Source organism: Homalodisca vitripennis, chromosome 3 (genome assembly GCF_021130785.1).
Source record: "Homalodisca vitripennis isolate AUS2020 chromosome 3, UT_GWSS_2.1, whole genome shotgun sequence".
Lineage (NCBI taxonomy): Eukaryota > Metazoa > Arthropoda > Insecta > Hemiptera > Cicadellidae > Homalodisca > Homalodisca vitripennis.
The window spans coordinates 37,627,075-37,654,183 of NC_060209.1; the positions used below are offsets into that span (position 1 = coordinate 37,627,075).

Here is a 27,109-nt window from a genome sequence, read left to right on the forward strand (position 1 = left end):
TAAATTAAAAAAAATAATAATGAAAATATAATTTGGTAAATATTATGTTATACAGACACTATTCTGTTTACATATAAACTGTTTTTCCATTCGATTTAGTGATTACATCCTAAAATTGAATCTAAAAACTACATAAATTCAGAACGAAACTGAGATTTACGTGAATTAAAGGCACGTAATAATTCACAGCCGTGTTATCCATCAACGGTCTATAGCACAATTAGCTGTGGTTTTCAAGTTTTTCCTTCGCTCCACAGGTAATATAACATTTTTCAATAGTAATCTGTAATACTTTAACCACATTTCAGGCATATTCCATTAAATGTTCCACAGAGAATCATATTCACTCTTAGGAGGTATCCAAGAATAAGTTTGCCTCTTTAATCGTAATTCTCCGAAGCACTGACATATAAACTTAGGCATTAAACGATTATGATCGTATTTAGAAATTTGTTCAGTTGTATATTTGGAATATATTCCACTAATCATCATCTACCTCAGAAATGATTGGTTAACTGCTTACCAGTGCAACATCCACTCCATTAAAACATGCCCCGTGTTTTATGTTTAAAGCACATATTCATGTTCTGAAAGATGGTTACAAAACCGGTTTAAAATATTACATAGTATGTCCCGTTTCTCCACCTTTAATTACTTTTCTCCAACTGATGCCATAGTTTAATATGTCCCGTATCCATTCTTTTTTTAAACTAAATAAATCCATTGCAATGCCTCCATATAAGTATAAGATTAGTTTAACCATATTTAACTTAGTAAATTTTCCATGCTTAATAAAAATTACCAAATGTTATCTAAAATTACTGTTGCCTCATATTTTTATTATGAAAGTTTTATTTTAAAATGACTCTTTAGCATGTATAAATATAAATTTATTAACTGATTTTTTTGTATTTTGAAGCTAATTATTATTGTGCTTTACAGGTGGTTAAAATGCAAGAACCAATATTCCAACTTTATAGTCTAAACTAATTTGTAAGTTTTCTGTATTTTTAATACGTTTATATACTCCATAAGTTTTTTATAAAATCGAAATTAACCTAATTAAAGATTCCTGCGACTTTATAACGAATCACGCAACCAGGTCAGGACATTACATTTGTCTGTTCATGACGAAATCTGCATAATTGACGAGCCGACCGGGTCAGGACAGCATACCAAGTACACCACCTGGCCGCAGCCGATGTTTGTGTCCCGGGTAGTAGCCAGGGTGTGGAACGGCCCGATGTTTTCAGCGCCTGATATGGAACATGCACGCGTTTTTCACAGCGTCGCCATAGCAACCCCGGCATCGATTACCCAGCGGCACTCGGTTCAGTTCTCAGTTCAGGGTGGTGCGCGCAGGGTGCGTCGCGATCGTTCTCCGTGGCTAACTCCTCACCTTCCTAATAGGTAAGTCAAAGCTTCCAAGTATTCTTGACCTACCCACCTTCTGCGGTGCGGCTGTAAAGTAACACCAAAACACATAACTAAGGGAATTACCTGGATTGGCTACTTATTACTACTCAATAAAGACATGGCAAGGCTGTTTGTAATTTCCCTTGACGTGATGCCGAAGGGTTTTCTCAACAATATGTGAATCGAAATCAAATTAGTTTACTGTCGTTGCCATAGCGTATGGTACAATCATGAATGTAATTGAAACTGATGAAAGTAATGTCATAGGTCTCTGTGAATTACGTACTCATATTTACATTTGATCCGTGTGTTTGAGACTATAACATTCTACACATTGTGTAGTGTCATGTACGTGTATGGCAATAACGTTTAATATTTCCTTACTGAAGTTTAATTATCAATATATTTTGTTAGTATTTAAAATACAATGAAATCTGCATTGCGAATGTAAATATTGCATATTACCAAGGAAACAATAACCCTCATTATTGTAAGGTGCTTAGTTGTAAGACGAAAGGACAGTTTTTGTAGATTTGAAAATGTTAGTAGGTTCAATAAAACTAAATGGTAAAATACTGTCAGGTTGTATGCTATTATAACCATGCGAATACTAGAGATTATACAAAATACACCACAAACAATGGTTGACGCGAAAGATTTCAATGATTTTTCACAAGCTCTGTATTTTTTTATAATTCCGTATTTCTGAGACATATTTAGGGGCAGTTTTCATAAAAGGCAATCTGGTGTATGGGTTATTTTCTATGTTATTTGCAGTTTACTAAAGGATGTATAATTCGGAATTTGAAGCATTTCCTTCTTTTATGTCATAAGAAAGATCTACTAACAACGATAAAAACTAGAACCTTATTACAAATTGCCTATAATTTTGTTTTCCTAGTATGAAGGTAGTGCCCTTATTATACAGGGTGTATATTATGTCTGGAAACACCCAAATATATCCTTTAATAATTTAAATATAAATTTGAAACCTCTTACAATCGTGATAGAGATTGGGCATCTACTTTTTGGAACAATGTTTTGTTATGTCACACCAACGGGGGACGTCCTGCCGAGGGTATCGTGAATATTCTTAATGGAAGCCTATACCTTGTGATACATAATTTTAAAGGTAATAGCTTACTGAATTGAATGCCACAAACCGCATCTCAAGGGAATTATTCTATCAGAAAATAGAGCATTTTTAGTATTGAAAATTTACTGATATTCAACAATGTAATTTTAACATGGTTCTTGCCACAAAATGTGTTACACTAATTTTTTAGCATTTTTTTAAATGTTCAATTAAATAAAACAAAAATTTCATTTTAAGCTGGTTCTATTAGCACAAATTTTCCAGTTTTTATTACAGTACAATTATGGAAATACTTATGTTATTGATTTCTTATTACAAATAAAAAATAATGTATGCTGTTAGAAAAGTCTTACAACAAACGTTTTACCTGCATTTGGTGTCAAAGCAATTGTTCGAACTGTGTTCCTTCTACGGTTTGACAATGAGCCAATCTTGTGTAAAATGATTCGACAGAGTTGCCTAACATTTCTTCAGTTATCAAAGCAATCTCCTCTATAATCCTGTTTCTTAGGTCTTCCAAATTATGAGGCTTTCTTCTATAAACATTGGATTTTAAATGACCCCATAGGAAATAATCGATTGGTGACAAATCCGGAGATCTTGGAGGCCATTCGATTTCTCCTCTTCGGCCAATCCATTTATGAGGAAACCTTAAATCCAAATACCCTCTTACCTGTCTCCCATAATGGGGTGGAGCACCATCCTGCTGAAACCATACATTATCAAAGTATTCTCCTGATGCAATTTGAATAGCTGGGATTATTTCATTTTGGAGCATATTGTAGTACAGTTCGGCATTTAAATTTCCATTGATGAAAAAGGGTCCAACAATTTTGTTACCTAAAATTCCACACCATACGTTCAGTTTTTGTGGTTGCTGTGAATGGGACTCAGTAATCCAATGTGGGTTTTCACTAGCCCAGTAAACGGCAATTGTGCCTGTTAACATTGCCATTTAGGAAAAAAAGTTGCCTCATCAGAAATTGAACATTTAAAAAAATGCTAAAAAATTAGTGTAACACATTTTGTGGCAAGAACCATGTTAAAATTACATTGTTGAACATCAGTAAATTTTCAATACTAAAAATAATCTATTTTCTGATAGAATAATTCCCTTGAGATGCGGTTTGTGGCATTCAATTCAGTAAGCTATTACCTTTAAAATTATGTATCACAAGGTATAGGCTTCCATTAAGAATATTCACGATACCCTCGGCAGGACGTCCCCCGTTGGTGTGACATAACAAAACATTGTTCCAAAAAGTAGATGCCCAATCTCTATCACGATTGTAAGAGGTTTCAAATTTATATTTAAATTATTAAATGATATATTTGGGTGTTTCCAGACATAATATACACCCTGTATATTATCTTTATGGGCACAAAAATGCTAAAACCATCAATAGTTGAATATTGAAATAGACATATTCAAGTATACATATACAGCAGAATCTCTCAACTAACAGATAAGGTGCTTTAGAAAAGTAACATGTTTCTTTTCACAGACCAAAATATGTGTTCTATATAAAATATATATTATATCTGCCATGCTTTATATTCCAAAATAAAAATATATAAAATGCATCTAAACTGTCAGCAAAATACAGTACGCATAACGTTTTATTTAATTCATACGCGTATCACACTAAATTTACGAGACAAACCATATCATTTAAAAAATACCCGTTTAATATGTTTCTTACCTTACAGTATTTGTATGTGAAATAATTAATATGGTTTTATTATACAGGTATTAAAAACATTTCTCATGGCGTAGTTATATTTCTAGTATTTGTTGTCATTACAATGCGACTGAGTTTAAAATACTTGTCTTTATTTACACAGAGTTAAAATATCAACTGTAATTAGTAAAGTTTACTGAACTTTTTAATGAAAACAGACAAAAGGAAGTAAAGTTAGTCTACCAGAATAAAACGTATTTGAGGTGACTCAAACAAAAGATGAAACGCGCCGTAGCTCCAGCGGATGGAAAACTGTTCTTTTAGAATATTTCATTTGTTGCAGATTTTTACAAAGGTCTTGTTTTACAAATGAAAACACAGATTTATTGACGTTGTCAAAGTTTTTGGTAGCTAAAATGCTTGTAAGAAATGTAAACAAACTATACGTAAACGAATTTTAGTAGTATTTGATAGAGTTTAATATTTTATAAATGCTTAATTACACGTTATCAGAGTGTAGCAGTCTGCAAATTTTATAAAAGGAGTGATAGAACCTAGAAGATTTTAAAGATTTATTGTTCATTAATACTTTAGTAAACGAACACCTTAGGTGATAGGCCTTCAAGGTTTTTAAGAAATATATGACGTCATATCTAACAGTTACAGTTTTAGAGAAAATGTGATACACGGGCACTTGTACGTTTCGATGTCACAGAATTTATTAACAGTCATCTGAAACAGAGATGGTTGCGGAAATTATTTATTACAGCAAATATTATTTATATACATAATATATTTTCCCTAAAGAGACTTTTTAGTAAATTGTATTTATATTTTAAATATGAGTATCCTATGAGAAAATACATATTAACTTTGGGTGCTCTTGCAAGTAATTTTTCTAGTCTACTATTGCCGGCATCACTGCCCTGGCGGGAAGCTTACGGAAGGTTGTACTCCCGCCCTAAAGTATTAATCACAGATTGGGTACCATTTGATTGAGCAGCAAACTTACTATGAATAGCTTTTAAAAGATAGCTTTACAAGCATCCCGAGCAATATGATAGGGATTAAAAATAATCATAAATATGTTTGTTTGGACGTCGTATGCAGGATTTAAAAAATAAATTTTAAATATGATGGTTATAAGAATTGTTATTAGTTGTATGTAATATTTATGTAAGTACTATATCCAAATTATTTACATTATTGAACACGTTATATATATACGAGTATAACTCAGTTACAAAGTAAATTTTCATAACACAGAGTAGTTTGAATTATAAACGTGTTAGCAATTAATGAAGGATGAAAATGGCAAAAACAGAATGAACGAATTTGTAAGCTAACAAAATATCATGTGAAATCATATAGCATTTTCAGTAAGTTATAAAGAAACGTGCTGAAGTTTTGCATTTATTGGTATAAATGTGGATAATTTCAATTTAATCTGGAAAATCACTTCATAGCAAGTTAAATATGCATGTACTATTAACTGTGGATTGTTTAATCCAAGCCAACAGAGAACAATGTGGTGTATCAAGCGAACGTTTTTTTATTCGCATACTTATCTGTCTGTGAAGTGTTTTTCGATTGAGTTTTAATTGACTGAGAAGAAGTAGAGCCTTGAAATATATATATATATATATATATATATATATATATATATATATATATATATATAAAAGCTCTACTTCTTCGCAAAGTCAATTAAAACTCAATCTAAAAACACTAACAGATAGATGAGTATGCGATACATAGGGATGAAATAATAAACGTGCAAATATTATTATAAGATGATCTTGATTGTAAGGTCTATACATACCCCTAAAAAATTAATTAAAATATTTTCAATTAGTAAAAAATAAATTTAATTTATTGTGATCGATGAAGTTTTAGTTTAAAAATCCTACTTCAAGTTTTTGACACATAATTATTATTAAATATAACGCAACACCAAAAGTCAGTAGTTCATAATGGAAGAATAACATTCAATAAAATTATTTCTCATATACAAGTAAAGATTCATAATCCCATTCAGATTGCATTTAAAAAAGGGTAATAGTGATTTTAATAAACTTAAACATACTTGCAAAACTGCAAACAAAATACTTGGAACGCAGGGTTGGTGTTTCATGCATTAATTATCTATTTCATTCCCTCAAGAATTTTGTTTTGAACTAAACAAGTAAACTTTTCTTAGTAAAACACTATAGTAACACAAACAGGCTCGCTAGTCCTGTTTAGAGGAAAAAGGTCACATACTCGTATGATGTTGGTTGTGGAGTTCTTACGATGATCACAGATTCCTAACTAAATTGTATACATTTTACCACCATAAGCTGTTCCAGAAGTGGTGTTTTTACACAAAAAGATGTGTGCTGTACGTTCTACAAGAATTATTAAAACCCATTTTGAAGAACAGCGTCAGATTTGGTGTTTCAACATTAAATTATAAGTATTTATAACTTTATTATAATATGGATAAAGTACAAAGAAATGTATGAAATTATCAAAGAAAGATATAGCATTTTCCAGTTGTGCAAAGGGGACCCTTCTAACGATAAACATAGAGATATGGCAAAAATTATTAAGAAGCTGGTTAAATAGTATAATTAAAGCTAGGAAACCGGTTATTATATACAAATTTTTGAAAACAAAGAAAAATACTCGTAAGATTTCGGAGAATATTAACCACCAACTGGACAGTGGGCATAAAAGCAATATAGACAGTACAATACTGGGAAATAACATGAATTACAACGAGATAGTAAATGGTTTTTCTTGGTATTTTACTGAAGGCGCTAACAGTCTAAATTATAATTGTAATTACAAGGACATAGATAAACACGACATTGAAATTTGCTCGTCAGAAGCTTATTTTTTACACATTAAAAGCTACCCCTGTAAGAATAATTACTCTTATTCCCAAAATTTGGAGAAATCACCAGAAAGAGATAACAAAAATTAAAGACATAATGATAATCGTACATAAGATTGATGAGCCATTATAAATCATTGATCTATCAGTGAATCAAGATATGTTTCCCGAATGCTAAAAACTATTCATTAGATTGATTCATACGAGTAAAAACAAGTAAGAATTTACTAACTTCAGAACTACGAGTATATGGAATTTTCCCTGTACTGGATCCTTGAGACATGTATTTTGTAACTAAATAATTATTTCTCGTTTTTTAACTCCTTAAAATATAACAAGTTAAAATTTGCTATGTATATTAGCAATAATTGTATTATTGCAAGTGGACCTCATCGTTAAGTTCTGCATAATTTGGTGTAGACAAGTCAGTTTATGTAGTGAATAATAAATTAAATAAATACATAGATAAATCTTATACCTCTTATAATCAGTTTTACAAATTTTAATAAAGTACGAATTATAAATCTGTATGAATCTAAGATAAATTATTTTACAATTTAAGTCGGTTTACAAAATTTTTATATCTTGTTTGCATATTAATTAATAGAGTATTTATCCAGACCATGAATCACAACCAGGTATGAAATTACGTAGCTAAATGAAATAAAATAAAAGCTCAATAATTCATAGCCATAGGGAATTACGTTTGTACACTTTGTTAACAAGGAAAGTTTAAGTGTTAACTACAAATATTAACTAAATAGAAACTATTTTTGCATAAATAATTATGAAAGATATTCGATACTTAAACGATTTAGCTACGATTTTATTGAAAATAGATTACAACACCGATAAAATGTGAGCAATAAAACACTTTTAAGAGTAAAGCTATTCTAAATATAATATCAGTCAGTGTTTTCGCTCGTCTGTCCCCTGACGAAGGTTTTCACTGGGAGTCTGCTCGTGACAACTTCATTATAAAAACTTTTTCTTTGAATATTCCTATCTCTTTCTCTTGTCTTATTTTAATTCTATGTTTCTCTAACATTGTCTCCAGGTTCTCAATAACTTAACTCGAAATAGCTCATAATAAATATTATAAATCTTTGTTTCCGCTAGTTTTGTGCTAATTCCATACTCTTAGGACTCTCTTGCACTATAATTACTAATTTTACCATTATAGTATATCACAATTTAAAAGATTCTATGCATCCATTACTGTGTATTAGTTTCCTACTGATTTCTCACGGAATATTATCTCTTTTACATTCCCTACACAAACAAATAGAGCAGGCAGTTGGTTATATTTAAGATAATGCTGACATTTCACAATATTAGACACCTATCTGACTTTTTATGCAATAACAAACAGGCACTAACCTTAGAGGGACGGCCTTGGTCGTTGACTTTGAATTCTGAAATGGAAGCCTGGGTCTTATATACCATTTTCTAAGTCTCTATTATTAGACATAATCCTGCAAACCAAACTTCATAAGCAATTATAATTACAAAATGGCAATTTTTCAACTTTTAAACGGCCGCCATTTTGTATTAGATAATTTTTTTATTAACCACTCTACCAAAGCATAGAGCACATTAAGTTTAAAACGTTATGATATAGGTAAACGTATTGAAACTTTGAATATTTATTAGAAGGAATAGTGTGGTATTCCAATATATGCCCTATAGGTATATTAAATAGATTTATTATAATATAATGTGATTACATTTTATCGTAAGTAAAGAAAGGTCTATGAGTTTTATACTATTCCAAGTTTTCTAAGTATAAACTTTTTTGTTTAGTGATGTGTAGGAATTAGAATAGTAAAACCAATAAATTATTTAATATTTGGAAATTTCCCTTGTGTACCTTGTGTTTTAAATAGTTAATAAAACCGTCTGAAATTGAATTGGTTTTCGTGATGATAGTTAATTAACCGGGTCGTGTTTAATAATCTTTTAACTCGTGCTACGGATGTAGCAAATATTGCTCCACAAACTTCTACGCGTAGCGCAGTGCCGTAGCGAACCTAGGACTCAAACAAGGACATATACAGGGTGTCCCACGAGTAACCTGACAAACTTCTCAAGCTGTTTCCTCCTATCAAAATAATGAAAAAGGTTCATATAAACATATGTCCAGAAACGCTTTGTTAGCAAACTACGGTCGGCAAAACATTAATCCCGGTTTTTGGGAAAGGACGGAAATAAAGCGAAACTGTTGTTTTTTATGGCGCAATGTTAGGCGTTACGTTTATAGGATTTTATGACAAATAAACTGAAAATTTAATAAAAATTTTTGTTTACTAAATTTAAATATTAAAATTGTAAACAAATTATTTTCTATTATTTTAAATACATCTAGAGTGTAAATTGAATTAATTTATTTTCTTTTGAGATAGAACGCAGAATCTACACCATGCATCTTTTTATATAGACAATTTTTTTATAAAATGCTATAAATGAAAAAGGTGATAATAAAAATTAAAATATGTGAAGTAATGAAAAGCGAAATATAAATCTGCTTTTGATAAATTTTTAGAAATATCGTAGTTATAATAGGTAGTACGAGTATATACATAGACAAAAAATAAATACAATAATATTCTATAAAATCTTAGTTCTTAGCTTTACCCGGCCTGTGGCTTTATCTGTTTGCTAATTCAGAACACGTAAAAACTCATTTCGGCCTCGCTGTGAAGAGTGACTTTCAAAAAATGATGTTTATCAAAAGAATACTAAACGAACAGAAATAAATAATAAAAATATCTTGGAGTAACGTTTGAGTTTTTGAAATACTTAATAATCTCTATGCTACCAATGCTACCTAACCAGTATTTATTAAACTTATATATGTTTTACGGATACAAAAATGATTATCATATACTTTACCACCGAAACTGGGTGTGTGTGTGTGTGTGTGTGAAGATAATAAATGTACTGTATTCAATTTATAAAATTTAAAACTCCCGCCATTAAATATAATAATTATTTTCCTGAAACTAAATTTTCATTGAGTCTTTTATTTTATTACAGACTGATATATGTATCCACAATCTGGACTAGTCGATAAAATCGACTATTACTATTTAACTAATGGTAGTAAGAGGTTTAAAATTTGGTATTTTATCCTTAATACGAAGGACCTTACTACCATATTGCCTACTTCGTTAGAATTATCACCTATCACATTAGTATTACAAAATTTTATGCAAATTTCATTTGAAATGCAATAGTTTAAAACCGATTATAAATTAACGTGTAGACTTATGCACTACAATTGTTTACAAATTAATTTGGTAAATTATATAATTATTTTAAATTTTAAGACAGTTCCGCATTTGGCGACCAATATTTCCAGTATTGGGAAACTCGTCTGTCGCCTGCAGACGGTAATTACAACAGCGCTAATGGCAGTGTCGACAAACGGAATAATAGAGTAACATGACTCATAGCAAATTGCCTTGTAAATGACCTTTCGACCTTTCACGATGTTCAAGTCAGCCTATAATTATCTATTGCATTCATGACTTCACTAATAGCATTTAGTAATAATCAATTACTTCTCATTATCGGTTAATTTCGATGCCATTAGAAACAACAAAGCACGACCAACCGACTAGATTGTAATTAAGTTTGAAATTCGATTTATGTACCAGATATACAGTTTATAAAACGATTCAGTATCCAACATCTAAACACATAAAGTGGGTTGATTGGCTTAATAATGTTTTCATTGTTCGAGTACTAACAACTAAACTATGCAAATATGACCTGAAAAACTAGTTGTTTTTGCAATCATAGACTACAAAACTACCCAGAGAGTCAAACGATAGTGATGTTGGTAGATATTTTTAAATAAGCACAAGTAAAATTATGTATCGTTATAAAGGCCTTAGTGAGATAATATCAGTATGAAAATGAAATTTAGAAAAAACAATTTGATTTATTTTAACATTTTGTAGAATGAAGGTGTCCACATGGTATCGTAAAGGTTGACAGGAAGACCGAAATCTTTAAAGAATTTAATTATATAACCAATTTTTTGACGCACATTGAGCCAAAAACCATATAGTTTGAAACATTTTTGAACAAATTTAGTGAAAATATTACTCAAAAAATACCTTCATTTGTTGTATGTTTCAAAAATATGTCACTATGGCAGATGTTTAATACATACTAAACCTTATCTATTGCAGTTTATTTGAAAGGTGTAGAAGAATTAGTTACAACTAATTTAATTAAAAAAGAAAAAAACAATAATTGCTTTTCCTTACAGCAAACAAACAACACAACAGCAATATAATACAATACTTAATCAGTAGTTTATTTTTTTCCTTGTAATTTGACGTCATATTGTAACATATAATGACGTCTTCAATCACCACTTCAAACAAAGAAGAATATTGTGATACTGTATTTAACATGTATGTAATATTCACTGGAATGTGGAAATATCTTTAATCTCATAGCTGTGGTTCTATGTTTTAAAAAGCCTAGCGATGTATAATTCTCTTTTACCAAAATTATAAAAGTCTATATTTTCTTTATACATTTATTTTGGTCACTTTCTTGTAATTTGACGCCTATTTTCTGAAAGGAACATAAATCTTCTAAGTTTGACGACGAATTAAGTAAAATGTGTAGGTTGCACTCATGTGAAGTGTTGGTGGTTCCATTTTTGTATTATATGGTTAATACTTATATACCTATAAAAATATATCTATATAACTCGATATTCGTATTATATAATTAATATCAATAGACCCTTATCACAAATGTATCGATATAAATATATTTTCGTATTATATTGTTAATCTCCATAGTTACTTGTAAAAAATATATTGATATTAATAGATTCGTATTATATGGTTAATCTCCACGGACATTCAAAACATATATATATATATATATATATATATTAAATTGTATAAATGGTAATAGCCTTATTTAATTTCAATAACAACATTAAATCACAAAAAGTACTTGCTCCGCCGGGAGTCGAACCCGGATCTCTCACTTGCCGGGTGAATGTGCTACCATTACACCACAGAGCGCTTACTTTTTCCGATTCAATTATTTTGTATTTGTTTTTTTTTTATATATATATCTAAATATATAAAAAAAAATATATATATAGATTTTCGGATTAATGGTTAATGGTTAATCACCATAAATAATTATAAAAAATAAATCTATATAACCCGATTTTCGTACTATATGATTATTCTCCATGGATACGTATAAAATATTTTTCAATAAATAAATGTTAGTGTTATATGGGTAATATCCATTGATACCTATGGAAAATACATCATATAAATCGATTTTCGTGGTATATGGTTAATACCCAAAGATACTTATAAAAACATATCGATATTATTTGTTTAGTATGATATGGTTAATCTCCTTAGACATTTGTCTAACATATATTATATAAATCGATTTTTAGTATTATATAGTTTCTTCTTAGATAACTACAAAAAAATATATCCATATACATAGATTTTCGTATTTTACGCTTAATATCAATGGACACTTCAAAACATATCAATATAAATAGATTTTCTCATTTAAGAAGGCTATAAACATTTTTGGATAATCACATATTTAGTAAAGTTTAAGGCAGCAAAATATGAGTACGTTATGGACAATTTAGGAGCGGATACAAAGTAGTTGCTGCTGACTTAGAAATGGAATTGATAACAGCGAGTGCTCGCGGGTCGTGACTAATGTCGAACCAACTCTAGCTTGTTACTAGTTCTGAGCACGGTGACTAAATTGAGCTATACTTCAGAAGTTTTCCCACAAGATCCTACATTATTTGCCAACACATTACAAACTTGACAGTTTCCATGAAAAATATAACGTGTTTCACCACCTTCATTTTCTGCATACGTATACTTTTTTAAATTCTTTCCATAACAAAAAAATAGAAAACATAGTTTTTTCACGTAAACCGGTATGATGTATACTTTTTCATTTAAGAACACTATTTATTAAGGCTTCGTAAAACATAAACGAGCTTGCCGCTGCAATCGCTTTCTTTATGACGCCTGATAGTTTCGATTACAATAGAATAAAAAATACGAGGAGTATTTCTATATTAAGTAACCCAGGATTTCTAAGACATTCAACAAACTTAACATCATTTTGCTTGGGTAGTGATATTTTCTTTTGTGAATCTGAATCATTTAATCGATTACCATAACAAATACTTTCACTTTCGTCACTAAACCTTTGTAAATGAATATAGGATTCTTTGTTTGAAGTTTGTTTGTAACAATGGAAGGATTGTGAACGAAACAGGATTTTCCGGACATTTGCCATCGTTCATTGATACAAAAAATCAGTAACACTACGTTTCGAGATCTGCAATCTGATCTCTTCTTCAGGTATATAACTAACTTAACACAATTACAAACAAGGTTAAAATAAACAAATCATACCAGAATGTAGTAACACGCGTAGGTTACTAAACAAAATACTAATTATTAAAACTGAACTACAGAATAAAGGTCACAATAAGTCTGCATTCGTCAACCTACCACCTACGACTGATAAGAGGCCAATAACAAATGGTGATCGTCACGTCAGAAACAAGATGGCGGCAAAGAAGGGGGCAAGAGTGGTCCCTTTTTTTATTATTGGGTCATGCTAGATGAACTTCTTAAAACCATACTATGACTCCACATTGGTTTATTACAAATATATTATCTGTTTGAAACTTTTGGTCTTCTTTTTATTTCATTTTTCAGAATTGGGACTTTCAAAGGGGCCTAATCTCGACTGATAGTTGACTGATTGGTTGGTCTGCCAATTTAGTGAATGTTGCCTCTATTAATTTCCTTTTCAAGAAATGAGGTTCCTGGTGTATTACGTTGGCTTCATCTCAATTTATATGATGGTCTTCGGACCAATAATAGTGTGAAATGTTTTCTGTTAGACCTTTATATGTGTTTTCTTGGTGTTCTTTTGTCCTTACGTTTAATGGTCTTTTCGTCTCGTCTATATATTTTCTATTTGAACTAGATTTCAGACTGTAAAAAACGTTTCTGGAATATGTGATGGTTTAATATTGTTTTATACATTATTGTTTTCACATTTTACTAAAAACAACAACAATTAAAAGAAGCATCTATGGACACGAATACGTTTATATATTTTGCTAATCAACTTTTATCGGGTTTATAATTCTCTAATCTCAATACTCTTTTCTTAGAGCTGGAAGTAAATTTTTTCTACCGGTCTGAACTTCATTATTTGTATAATATATTAAAACCTTCCCTTTTACTTTATTATGTTTTTATTATTAGACAACATTAATTAATTACTTAATTCTTTTCCTATTTATTTAGTTTTACTTTAAATCACTTTGAATTCGAAAGTTTCTCCTTTTTAATGAGGTAAACTAGTCTAATGATCTCGACAATAACGTATCACATTTTTAATTGCTATGATCGTTTCAAATATTATGTGTTTAAGTGGCTCCATCGAGCAACTGAAAAAGGATACCATGAAACGATGTTTCTAAATCATAGCGGTGGTTGTGCCTTAAGAAAGACATAGGTACTTCTGAATGGGGGAATATTTGAAATTACCGATGTTTCATTCTAGAAGATATAGAGTATATATGTTACATTTTTAACGTGAGATGAAATACAATTTTTTTTAACCCTCATGAACTTCACATATTTTCCTAAATTCATAAAATGAATAATTCTCTAAAGCCTTTCTCGCCACATAACTTTATACAAAGCATATATTTCCAGGCGATCTAATCTCAATTTCACGCTCTGTGGTTCCAACAAATCCGCATTGTGCCAAGTCGACCGTCACACTAACGTCGAACATCTATAACACTAATCACTGAGAGAAACACAATCCTTGTTAAACTTTCTCCATCATAATTGTATTTATCGTTACAACTTCATACAAAGCATATATTTCCAGGCGATCTAATCTCAACTTCACGCTCTGTGGTTCCAACAAATCCGTTTTGTGCCAAGTCGACCGTCACACTAACGTCGAACATCTATAACACTAATCACTGAGAGAAACACAATCCTTGTTAAACTTTCTCCAACATAATTATATTTATCGTTACAACTTTATACAAAGCATATATTTCCAGGTGATCTAATCTCAACTTCACGCTCTGTGGTTCCAACAAATCCGTTTTGTGCCAAGTCGACCGTCACACTAACGTCGAACATCTATAACACTAATCACTGAGAGAAACACAATCCTTATTAAACTTTCTCCATCATAATAGTATATATCTAATGTAATAAATGTATCTACCACATCATTTTGACAAGAAATGTCTTATCAAAACGTTGAATCTTGTCCTAACAATGGACATTTTGCGTCATTGACGAAAGTGATTAGGAAAAGGATTGTCCCACTTTCACGGACCCCAAAGTTATTTATGAAGATAATAATTCAAACATGTTTATTTACAACAATAGACAAAGTAATTTACTTTTTTTTACTTTTTAGTTTTGTAAATGTTTCAAAGCAAAGATCTTCGTACACATTTTAGAAACCAAAATATAAGGTATATGAGAGGAATTAACTCACTCTAAATGAGGTGACAGAAAAAAAAAGAAAAATGGTGCTCTAACAAATTTATTTCTTGTTCTAAGGTAGTTAGGATGTAACTAAGGATGTAAGAAATCAAAATATTCCTTTAATTATTAAATAATAGTTTATTGTGTAATGTTTAAAAAGAGCATGCCTGTAATATATATCAAAACTTAAAAATATTATAATATTACTTAGATTTTTCAACACAATTTTATCTTTAATACTAGTTAAAATTCTTAGAATCAACTATACTTTTAGAAGTTATCAACTCCTCTATAAAGTATTTCTTCCTTTGAGTAGATAGCTCTTCAATTTATTCTTAAAATCCTTCTCAATTTAAGTGTTTTCACCAGAATTTGGCTATAAAGCGAGGTACCAACATGTTGAACCAAAAAGGACTGGTCCATCACTATTATTTTCATTGGCAGACGGAGCATAAAGCGCTCTCAGCGTCAGCACTCTGAAACCGTTTCGGCAAGAGTCACCCTGTTTTAGGCCTCTCAAGATGGAACCCTTAAAAGGTTGCGATGTCTTAGACTTGACTCAATGAATAAGAAATTCACGGTTTTACGTAGCTACTTATTCCTGTGCGAAGCAATTGATTTTAAAAGGAAGAGCGAAGTAGAGATATTCCCACATACGGAGTCAATGAATATAAATGAGATTCAATTATTCCTTTAACGTTCAATAGATCCAACATTTAAGGAAATTTAAACAATTTTATTAAATAAATCCGGTTCTCAGACAACAAATAATTGAAAAATGTGTGGCTGCTTGCCAAATCAAACTAAAGGAAATCTTTGTTGATACAAATTCTCTCTAGCAGAACATAGTCTGCGACGAACCATGTATCTTTCTTTTGTAAATCCATAAATCTCGAGATAATTTTATTGAAGAGAGAGAAACGCGGAGGCGGAAGCAGACAGTCGCGCTCTGACGAAACAACTGTCAACAAGTCAGGCGCTGAGATGCAAAGTAGGTACACACTCGCACTGCGTGTTTAGCATACACAGTATGGAGAATATACTTGGAGATACGGTGTTTTTTTATACCTAGAGATACGATGAAATGTCCATCCTGTATCTTTATATATGTGTGCGTGTGTATGCCACTGAACTCCTCCTAGATGGCTCGACCGATTTTAATTAAATTTTATGTGTCTTCTAGTGGATTCAAGAATGTTTTAGAGTTACTAATTTAAGAATTTAAGCGGTTACAAATTACATTTAAAAGATACAAGTTTCCAAAGCGCCTGCACATTATAAACTGCAATTACGAGACAGTTACGTACGTTAAAGTGTTACACCACTTTATAATAAATTATATGTACGTGTAACATGCTTCTTTTTATAATATTATTGTAGTTTACACGATACCTCCGCCTACAAATAAATTTAAAATCGTTCATAATTCTGCTCATAATTATAACCTGTTGCTCTATAACTAGTAAATCTTGCTACACTAATATTAACTGCCGAACGACATGTCAGTACCAGATGTACAAGCTGATAAATACTTGTTCGAATTACACGATTCCAAGAAGATCGCTCAGAGGTCTAACCAACCAATCAAGTTTGCGCAGTGTTGATTATCGAACATGTTCAGTTCAGTTGACACAGCGATGTTGTATCCAGCACTGGGCGAACTATCTAAAACTACTCGTTTGTCTGATACTATTAAAGCAACTTCTAGATAGTTTATTTATCCATAACATGGGACTTTGTATTTTTTAAACAAAGTACATAAAAATAACAATTAAGTACCGATAAGAGAAGAAATATTAGACTAGTTATTACAATTTTTAATCTTATAACGAGGTGAGTTCTCAACAATTATTCACTTGTGGACAAATATAGAACTATAGAACTCGTGTGTACTGTAGTTTTGTAACTCAATGATTTTATAGTATTCCAATAAGTAAAAAAATAGGTCAAACAACAAACAGTATATATGATATCATCTTTATGTGCGGAATGTCTGGCTAACTGATGGACTCATTGTGTCGAGTTGGTATACGGCACTGTAACGATATACACCTGTCAACTAGTACACAGTAGGTGTGTGCCTCTCTGTGATAATCCATAAATATATCTGTGTGGAAAGCATCCAACTGTGTATTCCCCTCGTCACATTTTATTTATTTATAGCTTCACAAAAATAAAAAATATAACCTTATAAATAAATTTGAAAGTTTAGATTTGGGGGCCGTAACGGTTTTCTATTGTTTGACGCAATAACTGCCAAATCAAAAAATCCGAAACCTTGTATGAACTTAGTGTAAACGCTGGAATACTACATATGCTTATTGACATTTCAAAATTAGTATAAAATTCATATAATACACGAATAAGGATCAGAAATCAAAGAAATTTTTCTTCACGATTATAGAGGGCTCATGCACTTTACGAATTAATGCATCCAAGGGAACAAACGAATACAGGAAACCGTAGTGGCCGGGTACCTTCACGGTTATCGAGGGATTGAGGATATCTTCTGGAACTACTGCACCAAAGGCAAAAAAGAATACGAAGGGAGCATCAATGGCGTTTTAGCAGTGGGATACCTTCACAGTTATCGAGGGATTGAGCGTATTTCAGGAACTACTGCACCAAAGGCACAAAAGAATACGAAGGGAGCATCAATGGCGTTTTGGCTGTGGGGTACCTTCACGGTTATCGAGGGATTGAGCATATTTTCAGGAACTACTGTACCAAGAGCACAAATGAATACGAAGGGAGTATCAATGGCGTTTTGGCTGTGGTGTACCTTCACGGTTATCGAGGGATTGAGCATATTTTCAGGAACTACTGCACCAAGGGCACAAAAGTATACGAAGGGAGTATCAATGGCGTTTTGGCTGTGGGGTACCTTCACGGTTATCGAGGGATTGAGCATATTTTCAGGAACTACTGCACCAAGGGCACAAAAAGAATACGAAGGGAGCATCAATGGCGTTTTGGCTGTGGGGTACCTTCACGGTTATCGAGGGATTGAGCATATTTTTAGGAACTACTGCACCAAAGGCACAAAAGAATACGAAGGGAGCATCAATGGCGTTTTGGCTGTGGGGTACCTTCACGGTTATCGAGGGATGGAGCATATTTTCAGGAACTACTGCACCAAAGGCACAAAATAATACGAAGGAAGCCGCAGTGACGTAATGGTTTACGTAAAATTAATGATTTAAATGTTAGCACTTATATCGTGATAAAATAAGGAAATTAACGCTGCGATATTTTGTAAGTAATATCAATATATTTTATTACAGCGTTCGGTCCCCACCATCAAGAATCCCACACACCACAGTTTACTCTAAGTATCCAATTATTCTACAGTGGATATGGAGATTGAAATATCTTTCAACATGAATATGGTTTTCGTGTACCATTAAGAAGAACATATGGTTGACCCATTATATACTGCAGGAAATGTCTTGTGTATCCTTAGGTAAAGTAGCAGTAATAAAATTATACAATAGTGATACGGGCAATAATTAGTTTAATCATGGATTGATCATCAATAATCAACGATTAAATGAACATATTACTAGGAAATAGCGTACATAAAACAAACAGACCAACGGGATATCCTCTTATTTGTTTACCCTAAAAACCAGTAAAGCTCTTCCTTGGACGAAGAGGAAATTATGTACAAAGTTTCAAGTCTTTTTGGCCTTTTATCAAGAGCTATCACACATACGGACAGAAATACAAAATGACTGCCCTTTGATCTTTTTATCTCAAAATCAATAGATTTCTTCATTAACCAAGAGGAATCTATTCACCTAGTTCCAAGAAAATTTCTATAAATAGTTTTCGAACATAATATGAACGACAACGACACGATTTCAAGATGGGTCCTTTGTAATACACGCAATAAAGATAGCTCTTTTAAATTAAGAATATGTAAAGTTAAATAAAAAAAATATAATGTTGTTAAAGTGTACTGTAAACTTATGTTTTTCTTTCTTAACAAAACTGTGTTGTCATTATTCGGGTGAAATATTTAGTACCATATCGTATATCTGGCTCTAAAAGAAAAATAAATTAGAAAAGCCGTAACTTATACCAAAAAAACCGTAATGTAAGTCAAAATATAGAAACTGAATTTGAGATAAAACCCGTACGTATAATAGAAGTGGACTAAATGTATAATAAATTAACCTAAGTATGAAATTGATCAGATTTTCAAATTACTATGAATGAGAAAGACAAACACAGTACTATGTGGATTGGCTGAAAGGTAAACTCTTAGAAACAGTATTGACAATGGTGATATCTTTGAAAGCAACAAGTTTAATGTTTTGCTGTTTATGTATACGATTGTCATTATTTATCAATATTGGTGTATTTGGTTTATGGACCTCTCCTGTCGTCATATCAAAATATTTTGCTAATGTTTAGTAACCATAGTTTCAGCTGTGTTACATAGAAAACATTAATTACACACTGTTGCTATAAGCACATATTGTCTAGGATACCGATGTTACCCTTCAAATGTAAAACACACAACACATAACGGTCTCGGCCGATTAGACAAATATTTACGAAACAAACACATCCTGCTACACCGATCGGAGGGAGAATACTCACTAAGAATCACGTGACCCTAGGGGCTTTGTCCTGAAATGATCGTGGGTCTCACTCATTCTGCTCTTGATGAACTCATTGAATATGGTACTGTTGATGTTTCTACTTTTTTTATAGCTCCATATATCTCTTCTTATTCGTTTAAAAGACGTTGTTTTTTGCCTGCGTACATGAAAGTTGAATCATGCTGTGTAGGATAAGGTGCTCTAGTTTTGTTTATAAGATCCAGTCTGAGCAAAGCGTTTCTTGTGATTTGAAGCAAATTGAGAGAACTCATGATTTAACTCCAATCACAGAAGTTATCAAAGAGTTTGCTTTTTTGAAAAAAACTGAATGAGAGACGTCGATTCATAACTTGTAGAAATTTATGTCATTTATGAAACGATCATTGTAAACATGAATTAACTATGCGAGGGCATTAATCATTTGGAACAGAAGAGCTGTGAAGAGATTTTATCAAATAATCATCTCTTCACTGTTTAATCCTATAAGAAATACCCTTTGCGCAGAATTTGTTCTGTCCATTGAATAACGTTTCTCCGTGTGTAAGCTGGATGTCACATTTCATTATTGATATATTTCAAAGAACTGAGAAGAAACTATAAAGCAAAATTCCCAAAAAAGTATAATAAATAAAAATCGGCCGAACACTTTGATATATGAAATGACTGTAAACAGATCAGTTGATTGAATATAGAAGTACAAGTAAGAGGAAACCACTATATTTTTTATAAATATTAAGATTCTAGATTTTTGGGGGACGTAACATGTGCTTGATGAATAAAAACGCACTCAAAACAATACAACCTGGGAAATTGAATACAGAAACAAAGAGCTTCCCAGTTAGGGCGTGTAGACAGGCTGTGTAGTTGGTGCAGAGCACGCACAATTAATCATGTAAGCAAAGTTACTTGCTACATGTATGTCTACCCAGCTCCAACATGGAGTTGTACACTCCAAAGTATTAGAGTATAACATGAAAAACAACCAATGCATAATATACTTTAAAAAGTTATAGCATAGAGTGGGACTTGGGGTTTACTAAAATACATAATATAGTACTAAAGTTTCCTTCCCTGTAAATTCATGACTTGTTAGAAGTAGTGACACATTAGTTTTAAACACAAATTTAAAGTTTACTTTCCTATTTAAAGTTCAGGTTACCGTGGTAACCTGTTACCATGGTAACGTCACTAAACGACCCTCGATATATCGCTGATGTTGCAATAACGTATTACCACCCTTACTAGATATTATCACTTATTATTAGCTTAGTTATAAATATCACAAAGGTTTGTTTTTATTAATTTCTAGAGAAGTATTTGGCAATTTGAATATTTTTTATAATACGAGAGTAAATATTACCATATGTCCACCCTTCTCAACAAGTTTCAAAATATCCCTTTACGCTTAGTCGGAAGAAAGGGAGATTTCACATGGTGGCGTCACCTCGAAAAACTAAACTAAAGATAGAAGAAAGAAAGAAACTTTATTTCTCACAAATAAACATTACAGATACGATTTTTATAAAATTGTACAGACTAACCAAAAAAACACTACATTTACTTACACATAAACAATACATACATATGCAACTACAACTACTATTACACTATATATCACTATGAGAAATAAAGAGAAAAAAACTCCAAGGCAAAGCCTGTTTGGAGTAATAAATATCATAAAATTAACAGAAAACTAGCAGCTTTACAAAAAGTACAGTAATATTTTTAGTAAAACTTATTTATTTTTACTCTGCATGAAGTTCGTGAAATACGCTACTAAATTAATACAAAAATCTTAACTATACATAAAATAATCAACTAAACCTAAATGTAAAAAATTAAACAAATAAACATGGAGAACATAATGAACACAACTAGAAAATAAATTAAATGATGCATTATTATCATTATTGGAAACAGATTACAAGGAAAGGAACAATCTCATTTTAAACATTAATTTTAAAAAGTACTTCTTCAATATCCTTCATTGACAATAATAGATGCATTATTAGTTTTGATGTATGGTTAACCAGAATTTATGGAACGCTTACTCTCAATGTTGGGATGTTAATATTATAACCAATCATACTTCCGGACATTTATAAACTCCACAGTTTTGAAACTTTACAAGACCAACATTATTATAACCATATAAGTTCCTTTGTAATTTTTGGAATTGTTTTAGTTACAATTAGTCCAAAACTATGTTTATAAATATATTCACTTACAACGGCTCAGTTAGATGCATCTGTAAATTTTATCGGCTAACCATATTGAAACATTAAAATTATCGTACAATAAGTAGAAATAAGGCTTAAGTAGCAGGAATATTCCCCACATTTGCGATGTTTTAGTGGTATAAGAATCAGTTATTCTACGCTTGGAAATATGCTATCTGATTTCCTCCTCAGGTCAATTTAACACATAACTAAAATCTATGTTAAAGTAATCAAATCATACCAGAGTGCTGTGAAACGTAGTCAGCAATTACAACCACCATGTTTTGCGTACTCTAAAAACTGTAAAACATACATTTAACAAAACAAAACGAACCACTAACTATTAAAACTGGACTACAAAATAAACGTCACAATAGTCCTCGACTAGCCGACAAACGACCTAACACTGATCAGTGATCAGGGGATTGTGAATGAAAATCGTCACGCCAGAAACAATATGGCGGTAAAAAAGAAGGGAACGGGAGTGGGTTCTTTTTATCACTGATTCAGTCTAGATTTACTTCTTACAAGCATACTGTGACTCCTCATTAGTTTATTATAAAATAATAATATATTTAATACTATTTATTTCCTTGTTAGTTAATTTTTAAGAACAGGCATCCAAAGCGGCCTAATTTGGACGGATCGTTTAGTCTGCGTATTAATGCATGAAGTAAGGATTACATTCTTTTTAAAGAAATGAGATTTCCGATATATTATATTGACTTCATCCAAATTGATTAGGTGGACCAAGAAAGATTTGCAATTTTCTTTTCCACTAGCGTATTTTTCGTGTTTGCTTTGTTTAATTTTATCCTACGTTTAATGATCTTTTTGTCTCGCCTATGCATACCCTATTGTATCTATATTTTATACTTTAAACACAGTTTCTTTTAATCCTGTGTGCTATTTCAGGATTTTGTTTTCACTAGACTATGTCTAAGAGTATTAGGTGTTTTAACGTGCTTCTATTGCATTTACTACCTACTCTTCTAATTTTCTCTTTTATTCCCGGCACATAAGGGATTGACATAAACGCAAATTTATCTCTGTTCTGATATGATACTAACTCATGATTCTTTTGGTTCGTTTCCACTTTTCTTTTTCGTTTAGTGGTTTTATTGATAGTTTAAATATTTTCATGTGTTTTGTTTCGAAAAACTGTAGTCTTATAAGGTCACTCTTATTTCTTAAAAAACACACATAAAAAGGAAGTTTGTTTGGACTTCCATTTCCATTGTGTGGTCGATGGAAGGAGAAATACTGTTACTGTGATTCAAAATATTATTTAATTTAGTGTCTCATGAGTTACACATCCCTCCACCAAATCTTCGGTTATAAAAGAACTATATGTTTTTCCTAAAAAAAAACACGTTTTGACTAACGTAGAATTTTCAAACCAACTTTGTTGATAGGAAAAATAAAATCGCTACCATGGCGACGGAAATATCTTGGACCTGAATTACATTATTTTGAATGGAAGAAAAGTATCATCCACATCCCTCCACCAAATCTTCGGTTATGGAAGAACTATATGTTTTTCCTAAAAAAAAAAAAAAAAAATTTTGACTAACGTAGAATTTTCAAACCAACTTTGTTGATAGGAACAAGAAAATCGCTACCATGGCGACGGAAATATCTTAGACCTGAATTACATTATTTTGAATAGAAGAAAAGTATCATCCACATCCTTCCACCAAATCTTCGGTTATGGAAGAACTATATGTTTTTCCTAAAAAAAAAAACACACACATGACTAACGTAACTTTGTTGATCGGAACAAGATAAACGCTAGCATGACAACGGAAATATCTTATAACTGAATTAAATTATTTTGAAAACAAGTTGTTGCTATTTGATCGAAGTAGTTTTTTTAAGACCAAGGTACGTATACATTTTCTTCACATTGATAAACAAGGCAAATGTTAACAAGGCGCGGGAAATAGCTTAGACTGGAAGTATATTATAATCGCCTATAATAGGTGATTTTTGATGAAATTAGACTTTTCAGTCCACCATATATATGTATGTATTTCTTGATCAGTGCATCATTGCAAAAGTTGGTATATCGTGTGAAATACAATCGATTAGAACCAGAAATACTTCTATGCACGCTAAATCTAAATTAAGATCCTATGACAGTTTTTTTGATCTTTTGAATTCCTTAACCATGAATACTGACATATTTCGCACTGTGCACCTTCCTGTTAAATTCACTAAGGTTAATTTAAAAAACTATCATTCTTGGACTGTGACCTAAGGTATTTTTAGCGTTATTGAAATAGTTTGAGCTATTCATATCAATTTTGTGAAAAGTTGCAGTGAAATTTGTTTATTTATTAGTACACATAAACAGAATTTCACTGCAGGATCCTAAAATGTTGATCATTAAACTTATTCTAAAGAGAATCAACTGGCATATATTCCAGTAACCATAATTTATTTTCAGAGTGCTTTTATAAAGTCATTTAAAAAGAAAGATCTCTTTTCGTACCCGCCATAAAAAATCGCACGCAGACAGTCGCGGGTAAGTGCTAGTTTATAGTTATAGTGAAAATAAATGGTATAGTTGACTAGTTCTAAAATGGTATATGAACCTGAAGTAGTCAGGTAACTATGATAGTTAGGACTCGCCAGGCTTGATTAATCCGTCGACCATTCAGAGTTGTCTCTTAATTAAAGTTGTCGTTGATTCATTATTAGAGGAATGTATGGAGACTGACAAGTGCAAGCCCGTAGCAACAGCTGACGTGTTGAATTATACTGTACATGTCAACACTGTAGCGAGAAGTGTTTGTTTTAGAGTTTATTCAATTGTGAGGCACAAAGCTCTGATTAGATGACATAGCGTGAACAGAAAGCTTAAGGAGTATGATGCAGGTGACTACCAATATTTACCAACCTTGAAAATATGTATTAGTATACTTCATTGTATTAGTTAAACTCAAGTTAATATTAATGATTCCTAATTAATTCCAAATTAGAGTTTATTAATACCTCTAGTTATTTAAAATGACAATAAAAAGTTGATGTTTAAGTGATTGCATCCAAATCTATATTTTGTAATATTTGACATTATCTGAAAAATACCATCTATCTTCACATTTCAACATTATTCAAGTAATGCAGAGATGATAAATTGATTAAGGAATGATAAATAAATGTCCACTCGTGTCAAGAGAACATGTTTTAAATTTAAATGCTGTAAAGAGTTCATACTTATTCATCAATTTAACTTTTAGGAATATCCATAAACATAACTGGTTTCTAAGACTCGTTCTTACTGGTGTATGGGGTATTTATAAAAAAGGTTGTATGTTGACGAAATACGTTTACTATGAAAATTTATTATCTTATATTCAGCATAACTTAATTTTTTATTATAATTTAATAATTTTCTCCTAGATCGCACAGATTCACAAAGTGATTACAGTAATTTAATTTACATACAAGCAGTAAGCTAAAAATAAATAATAAACAGTTTCAGTTCACTAAACATTTTTGATAGCCGCATTTAATAAATTAGAATAACGGCCAAATAATCTAAATATAATCCAAAGTGAGAAAAAAATTGAAAGTGACTCAATTAAAATATTAAAAACTTTTACTACTTGTAATTAAATATTGTAGAGGCATAAAAAAAAACAAGATAATAATTCCAGACTCATTTAACATATAGGAAATTACAGAAACCACTATGTAATTTCAAGTTCTTTGGCTTTACACTTTTCACTATAATTGTTATAAAAGTAGATAATGACTTTAAACACCTAGCAAAATTTGTTTGTAGAACCAGCTTTTTGATTCAAGCATCGTACAGTCCTTTGAGTTGAATAACTTCATGCCTTTCAGTAAACATCCGGCAGCAGGTAAATAGCAATCGTTATGTTTAATCTAAAATATTTATATTTAATTACATTTATACGTATGAGACTCGTCGATTACACATTTGCCAAAACAACTCTTAGAATCATTATACTCTAAATACGCCACTAATTAATGAACAGTATGTACACATTTTATAAATAAGTTCTCCATAACCGTTGTTAGTTTGTTAAGACATAGCCTCATATATAAATTCATTTTGATTAAATGTTTAATGATATTATGGAACTATCTATCTATTTATATCAATTGAGTTCAATGCACACTATACGAGTAGATAGATAAGAACGGTTTGTGAACAGTGTAATGACAGATTTGGTAGACTATATTTCACAGTGAAGAGGTTAATATAAGAAATATATAATGCATGGCAGTAACGAAATATAGTTTACTTTTTAGCGTATATTACTTTTTGAAATGGATTTCTTTCAGTAAATATATTGCGAGTTAAACGACACTACTGCACTGTGTTTGTGCAACTGACAGATTCAATTTTAAACACGTTCAGCAGCTGATGTTGACTGATGCTGACGCAGTTGACACTCTTGTATTGACTGCGGCATTATAATGAACAGTCTACCAACATGGAACTATTTGACCATACTCATTGTCATACTCATATACGGATTTAGTGGAATGCATTCTGTTTGCCCATGTCCTATACCTGAAATAATAGCTCGGTTAGTTACAGTGTGTTGTGTTGAGCACGTGAATCGCATTTGTTCCCTAATCAAGTTTAAATGTAGAAGA

General features: G+C 31.4%; 1 protein-coding gene across 1 annotated transcript in view; it reads left to right on the forward strand.

Annotated features, from left to right (window-relative positions):
- Positions 1-1,345: 1,345 nt before the first annotated feature.
- The window catches only part of LOC124356798 (thrombospondin type-1 domain-containing protein 7A-like), a 591,350-nt gene continuing 565,586 nt past the window's right edge, over positions 1,346-27,109 (forward strand). The window contains 1 exon segment of the mRNA XM_046808007.1: positions 1,346-1,410. The gene's annotated coding sequence lies outside the window, so the exon portion shown is untranslated.